This window comes from Solanum tuberosum, unplaced genomic scaffold (genome assembly GCF_000226075.1).
Source record: "Solanum tuberosum cultivar DM 1-3 516 R44 unplaced genomic scaffold, SolTub_3.0 scf00216, whole genome shotgun sequence".
Lineage (NCBI taxonomy): Eukaryota > Viridiplantae > Streptophyta > Magnoliopsida > Solanales > Solanaceae > Solanum > Solanum tuberosum.
Window position 1 is genome coordinate 474,410 of NW_006239143.1, and position 8,192 is coordinate 482,601.

Genomic DNA, 8,192 nt, shown 5'->3' on the forward strand with positions numbered 1-8,192 from the left:
CAATCGAATTTACATCTTTTAAATTCCATAAAATATCTCACTTCAAATTTCCATTATTATAATCAAATTGTCTTCCATCATACATCTGATCTCAATACTTTTACGTGTACACTCAATTCATAGTGTTATGAAATCTGACAATGTTAAAGCCATGGACAAATTCAGTGTGTTTTGATTTGGTTGATTTTTTGGTGGTATGCAATATTATTTTAGCAGTAATAATACTGACTCTGTGTTATTCCTTTCGAGGAGGAATTGACATAGAGTGGGAGTAGATGGGGTGCCAAGGAGCACCTCCTGGGTTGGCTTAACAAAGCATCACTCCCTGTTTGATGGCCCAGAAACGTTGTCAAGATCAGAAATCAGTGCCGGCAAGTTGCGCGCTATTAAATTGTATTCCATCAATTCTTTATTTTTTATTCGATTTCAGAGAGCCATGAATCCTCCGAATGCCTCAATAATACTGTGATATTGATCATTTGGAAAAAAATCCTTGAAACTTGAGGATACTCAGAAAGGTATTGATGAAGAAGATGAAGTTTACAGTTTCAGAAATACTAAGGTTTATGATTTTGATATTTTAGTAAAACTGGTAATAGTTGATTTGGAAGAATCCTCTATATTCATTTTGGTTGTTAATTTCCATCATTTACTCCTTTAATTAAGGAAATAAGTTACAACATTTAATTCAAAAGTAATTAAATAGTGTATCTTGATTTTTAAATATGATGGATACATGTATCTGACGGGCCATGATACATGTATCCGAAAGCCAAAAAATGGTATATAAAGTAATATAAAAAACTAATGGGAATCCTAGTAATTAGGATCTAAAATAGTGGGATTTATGTAGTTTGCTCTAATTTTAAACTATAATTATATTCAATATAATATATAAATATGTTTTTTAATTTGAATTTAGATAATATTTACGCTCTTTAATTTTGGATGTGGACAAGTAAACACTTAAACTTATATAAAGTTGAATATATAGCCATGACACACATCCTATATATGTGGCTTATCACACATAGAACGTCACATAGAATGTTGCGTAGGACGTAAACTTTCATGTAGAATGCATGATGTCAAGTAGGACGTGTCTATCTACTTATTCAACTCTATACAAGTTTAAGTGTCTACTTGTATACACAAAAAATCGAAGACCAATACATAGATGTCAAATAAAATCAAGTTAAAAGACATTTTTATGTATCTAAAAAAGAAGAAAATATTTTTGGTAAAAAAAGTACAGTAACCAAAACTCGAGTAGCTAAGAATTATCTCAAATTTTTCATTGTGCTTCGAAAATAAGCAAAGGTAAAAAAGCTCTGGTAAATTTCTCTAATTACTGCTAGGCTAGAAAAAATATACCCCCTCTGTCCCTATTTGTTTATCTATTTTTTACTTGACACACCTATTAAGAAAAAAATAATTATCATACTGAGTTTACTATTTTATCCCTATCAATTGATAGAATTTCAAAATCAATTTACTTATTAAGAAGGTTTGACCCTTTTAAAAAACATTAACTCTCTAAATAAATTAAGGGTATAATAAATAATTTTTTTTTGTTTTTTTTTTAATTTATCAAATATAATAAATAAAAAAAGATAAAGAAAAAATCAAAATTGAACAAGTTAAAATTGAACAAATCAAAATGAACGGAGAAAGTACTTCACAGTTGAGAAGAAACAAATACAATGAATATGCTATGGACAAGATTAATAAAGTTACAACAAATACAAAAACAATGAATTGGTATGGAAGGGCAAAGACCTCTTGGTGTACCCTCCCAATCAAGAATTGAGGGGTTGATTTCGTAACAAATCAAATAAAAAGATATTTTATTTATACTTTGTAAAAATAACTTAACATTTTCTTCTGAGAAAAAAAATATTTTTAGATTTTGAATTCGAAAGTTCTTATTGAAGATATTAAAAGTTCCTTTATCATCATCTTTATCATATCCGTAACAAACATAATACATTGTTATAACATCTAATATATTGTGGAATTATTTGGATTGAAAATAAATTATATTAGAGCCTGAAATGTTACGTTTTGAAAAGTGTCTTTTATTTTTTCAAATTTTGAAAAAATATATTTTTTAAAAATAAGTTTCTTAAAAGTGAGAAAAGTAACATTCTTAATGAAAATATGAAACTAAATTATGAGAAAAAAAACAAGGTCTATATTTATTGTATATTTCCACTCACCTACCGCCCCAAGACTTACCGTTTGAACATCTCACTCCTATCATCCCCGAGGCTCCACCCCCACCCCCATCACCCTCGAGGCCCACAACCCCATCTCTCTCATTACAAAAACATTAAAGACTAATTTATTTTTCTTAAAAGAAATCGTACCATATCAAAAAAAAAAAAGATCCTTCTTTAATTTAGGGTGTTGGTGCAACAAATATGAGGAAACTGAAATGAACGGAGGGAGTAATAGATATTACAATCTAATAGTGTTAAGAGCTAATTACATTCTATTTCTATTCTTTTTCAAATTACAAAAGTCTCTTAAAATTTAAGAACTTTGGATACATCACTTAACGTCGTGATACATTGCGTCTCGATTTCAGACACATCACTCAATGTGCTGATATATCGTGTCCCAATTTTGGATACATCACTCAACGTCCGATACATCGCGTCCCGATACATTACATTTGTTGATACAAGACACACATGTCCGATCTCAATACATCGCATCTCGATACAGTACCTTTGTTGATATAAGACATACATGTCACTATACATCACATCGCGATACAACGCCTCCCAATACATCGCGTAAGAGTGATGTATCCGAAAATAGGAGAGAGTAGGAATTTTTATAATTTTTGTAAAGAATATGGTACTATAAAATAAGTTGTGCATTTAGGTAATTTTTCCTTTTAATAAATCATAAAAGTATTGTTACTCCCTATGTCTAATAATGGTTGTCCACTATTAACTTAACACACCTTAAGAAATAATAAATAATCGAGGTAATATTGTTACATTACCCTTTGAATATATATTAAACTTATACTTTGAAAAAATATATTAAATATTGCATAGTATTTAATAACAAGGTCTATATTTAATGTATTTTTCCGCTCACTTACCACCCCCAAGACTTACCGTTCGAACATCTCACTCCTGTCATCCCCGAGGCTCCACGCCCCACACCCCATCCCTCTCATTACAAAGCACTAAAAACTATTTTCTTTTAAAAAAATATATTTTTTCATGAACAATATAATCGTACCATGTAAAAAAATTAAATCTACTTGAAGTGATGCGGCAAATTGAAATGGAGGGACCATATCATACTTAATTTTACTCACAAGTCACATGGGATAAGGTTTTATATTTACTATGGATAGGAGAAGAGGAGCACCACAAAAATATGATATATATTCTGTTTTATTTTACTTGGTTTTTATATTTTATCCTCTTCATTTTTTTTAAGTATTGTGTTAAATTTTATCATGATAACTAAAAATGAACTGATGGAGTAATTACAATTTACTGGTTTGTTTTAATAATAAAAAAAAATATTGTTACTCCATCTATCCAATAATACTTGTTAACTATTAACTTAACACACATCTTAAGAAATAATAAATAATAGGGGTAATATCATTACATTACCCTAATGATTTGAGAAATATATTAAATACTCCCTCTATTCCATATTAACTTAATCTTTGGGCTTTTTTATTGTTCAAAGTTTAAAATGGATGCTTGATTTTATTTTTTTTCATATTTGTCCTTACATTTAATGAAGTTTAATATTTTCTATGAGATAAATTAACTACTTACAAAGTTATATTTATGATTTCACAAAGAACAATAGTGTAAAGTATGATTTAAATTATGTCCTTAGATGTTTTTCTTAATAAGTGTGTATTGCCTCACAAATTCAACTAATATGAAATAGACGAAGTATTGGATAGTACTCCCTCTGTCCACTTTTATTTGTCATGTTGCACTTTTCGAAAGTCAATTTGACTAATTTTCAAAGTTAAATTAGATTACATTAATTTGATTTTTTAAACAAAAAATTTAGCTATTAAAAAACTATACAAAAAATACTATAAATTGTAACTTTTTGCATATCAATATGATGAAAAAATACATCGTAAAATGTTAGTCAAAGTTTTATAATTTGACTCTAAAAAAGGAAACTACGACGATTAAAAGTGGACAGGGATAGTATTTAATAGACATGGTAAAATAGACGCAAAAAGGTAAATTGTCTCTTGCTTTTTCAAATTAGATAAAAAGTGTTGGACAACTATTTTTAATATAGTGAACAAGTAAAAATAAAGAAAGAGAGTATTTTCTTTTCATACCACTCTTAATATTAAATAACAGTATAAAAATAATTTAATAAATACACCTTTAATTTAAATTATTTTAAAAAAATGTGTAATGTTTTAAACGTGAATTTTGAGTGTCCTTTTTTGCATTAATTCAAAATATCAAGAAAATCTATTTTGAGCCACAAGTGTTTGAGTGTACTATATAGCCTTCTACCATTTTGTCATTGAATAATGGAATCCATTAATTTGTTTACATTTGGAGCATGTTGTCACGGATTTGGAGTCTCACTAATGTTCCGCGCGGCACTTGATAACTTATTCACGAATCTTTCACGATCTTGTAAGCTCAAGTAAGCCCTTTGAAGCTAGATCGCTAAGAGAATGAAAGGAAAGACTTAGAAAGATTTGGAAGAAGGCTTTGTATTACTTGGAGAATGCTTTACAACTTGCTTGGTGCCTTGCAAATGAATGACACCTCTATTTATACTACAACCTAGGGGCTAAAGTGTAATTAATATTTACTTTACAAGTCCCTAAAGTATTTACACTTTGCTCCCTTCTCTAGAATTCTCTATACATTCTAGGACTTTCCAAAACCTTCTTGAAATATCTAAGGGCTTCTAGAGTTCTCTATAAACCTCTCCACAACTCTAGATTCTTCCGCCCTTATCCGGATGCAAAATTTAACAGTGAAGTGGCGGGACATGACATTCTCCCATACCTATTGATGTGACGACTGCATCACATTGCTGTTGCGTGGACAACAGGGCCTTATCTTTTCGCGTGCGCGACCAATAGTCCATTGACTCGATCAAAGCCCTCGTGCAACTCTTTCAGCTGCTTCCTTATGTCTTCTAGCTTGGCCTTATGATCTTTCTCCTTCCTAGGAGGCAAGTGCCTAGGCGGTTTCTTTGGCATCACTACATTGTTCTCTTTTAAAACCTTCTTCGTGCGTGGTGGTAATGACCCTTTTGCACCAATGTCTTCTTTCGAACTTGCAATGGTGTCTATAAACGCTGAGTCCTTCTTCTTACCCCATTTTATGAGCTATATGACTGTTAGACAGACTTGTTTTTCCGTCTTCGGTACTTTAACCAGGGGCACCATACATGATCCTCTTTGCTCCATGACCAGAAGTCGTTGGAGGTAAGGGTCGATCACCGCGTGACACTTTTTGAAGAACTCCTGCCCTAGAATGATATCGAAGAGGTCTAAAGGAGCGACAATGAAATTGGTCTTACCTTGCCACTGGCCCAGCGTGATGCTTACTCCATGCGCGACTCCACACATGGGAGTCGGTAGTGCATTGATCGTCCTGAGTTGGGCGTTACTTGGACTGTAACTCAGTCCTAACCTTGTCGCTGCCGTCTTGGGGCTTCTGCACCTATGTCGACCATAGCACGAGCGGGTCTTCCATTAATCGTGAGGTCGACATGCTGCGCGCCGTATCCTTTTGGCTTTTCTGGCTGCTTCGTGATGGCTCCGCATAATCCTATCAAGCCCAACTGCGTAGTCTTTGCGCCTTGTTCTTGCTCCTGTGCATCTTTCTTCTTCCGCTCTCGTAGAATAGCACCAAGGATCTTTAGTTCAGGGCACCTTGCATAGCCATGCGGCCCACCGCATATGTAGCAACCACTTCTTTTGGCAGTCTCTGCCTTTCTCTCCGTGTCACCATGACGTCCAGACTTCTTGCCATTGGACTTATAGGTATCATGCTTCTTGGGATGTGGCCGCTGCTCCTCAACTTTGCCATGATCTCCCCCACCATGGTCATGACTACTCTCATTTCCTCTCCTCTCCTCCGGCTCTGTCGGGCTTCTCATGCCTGAAGTCTGTCAAAATTTCGACCTGCGTGATGGCTTCATCTATAGTCCTGACTTGTCGACGTTCCCACTCCGTTCTGCCCCAATTTCGCAGCCCATCCATGAAGTGGAAGAACATATCATCATCCGTGAGATTAGGAATTTGAAGCGTGAGGGTGCTGAACTCCTTCATGTATGCACGTATGCTGCCTGTTTGCTTCAACTCCCTAAATGTGCGCTTCGCCTTATAGATGACATTGTTAGGGAAGAAAGCCTTCTTGAACTCCTCTTGGAATTGCTCCCAAGTGTTGATGGTGTACGACCCATTCCCTATTTCGGACTCTTTACACCTCCATTATATCATGGCCATCTCAGAGAGATACAATACAGTGGTGTTGATCTTACTCTAGTCACTCTTCACCCTGTTGCACTTGAAGTAATTCTCCAAATGCCAAAGGAAATTCTTTACCTTTTACGCGTCACAGACACTTTTGAACATAGGTGGCTTGAGAGCGTTGACCTTGGCCTCTCTATCTCGGTCAAACGACGATGATCCTCCAACTTTCACGTCCTCCTTGAGTGCTTTCATCTCGGCCTTCATGGTCTCAATCATGCTCAATACCTCCATGAGCCGACACTCTAAGGAAATGATAACCTCCTTTATTCGGCCCTCCAACTCGTTGCGGATGTTGTCAGTTTCCTCAAAGGTGAAGTCCTTCAGAGTCTTGAACTTGCCATCGACCTTGTTCAAGCGTCTGCCTAAGATCTCCACGGCCTGCCTCACCGTTTCAACCCTTGTGATACACTCATCTCCGGGTGTGATGTCAATAGGCTCCTTGCCACGGTCATCGTCACTTGCTTCAGTGGTCGAAGGTGGGTGAGATGTTAGTGCCTCACTTGGTGTAGGGCCGAGCAACTTCCTTGCTACTCTTAAATGTGCTTATTTCCCTTGCGGTTCTTTTTTCCTCCCTCCGGACAGACGTTGATGGTGATAGCGGCGTTCACGTCTCCTTTGTTGGCCATTCTCTTTGTACAAACCTCGTTCTAATACCATATTGTCACGGACTTAGAGTCTCACTAATGTTTCGTGTTGTACTTGACAACTTACTCACAAACCTTTCACGATCTTGTAAGCTCAAGTAAGCCCTTTGAAGCTAGATCGCTAAGAGAATGAAAGGAAAGACTTAGAAAGATTTGGAAGAAGGCTTTGTATTACTTGGAGAATGCTTTACAACTTTCTTGATGCCTTGCAAATGAATGCACCTCTATTTATACTATAACCTAGGGGCTAAAGTGTAATTAATATTTACTTTATAAGTCCCTAAAGTATTTACACTTTGATCCCTTCTCTAGAATTCTCTACACATTCTAGGACTTTCCAAAACCTTCTTGAAATATCTAAGGGCTTCTAGAGTTCTCTATAAATCTCTCCACAACCCTAGATTCTTCCACCCCTATCCGGATGCAAAATTTAACTGTGAAGTGGCGGGACATGACAATGTGCTCTCTTACACAAAGCCAGGGAGCCCAAAATACAATTTAATCAACAACAATAATATACGCGATGTAATTTAATATAATTTTATAAATAAATATATTTAAGCTTTATTTTTATCTTGAGGTAAAAAAGTTATTTTTAATAAATTATTGACGATTGAAATGTAATCTAATCAATAATATCAAAGACTTCTCTTCTCCTTCACTAAGGTGGGACGGACATGGTCAAGCTCCTTTTATTTTTAATTATAAAAGAATGAAAAAAATTTGATTCAAATCTTAACAATGAAATTTTCTTTGGTAGTGAGTGTAATAGACCTAACCAACACAAATATGAGTGGCTTAGGAAATAAGATAAAATATCTATACATTTAATGAATAAATTTTTCTTATCTAAAATAATTCAATAATCATTTATTATTTAAAATAGTCATTCAGCAGGCGAAGCTAGGGATGGCAAACAGAGTGGGACAGAGTGATTTTAGGGCAATCCATGTAAACTTGCAAAGACTTGAGTCCACCTCACATAGATTTTCTCTTTCAATGCGCTTCGCCTCGGCCTATATAAACCC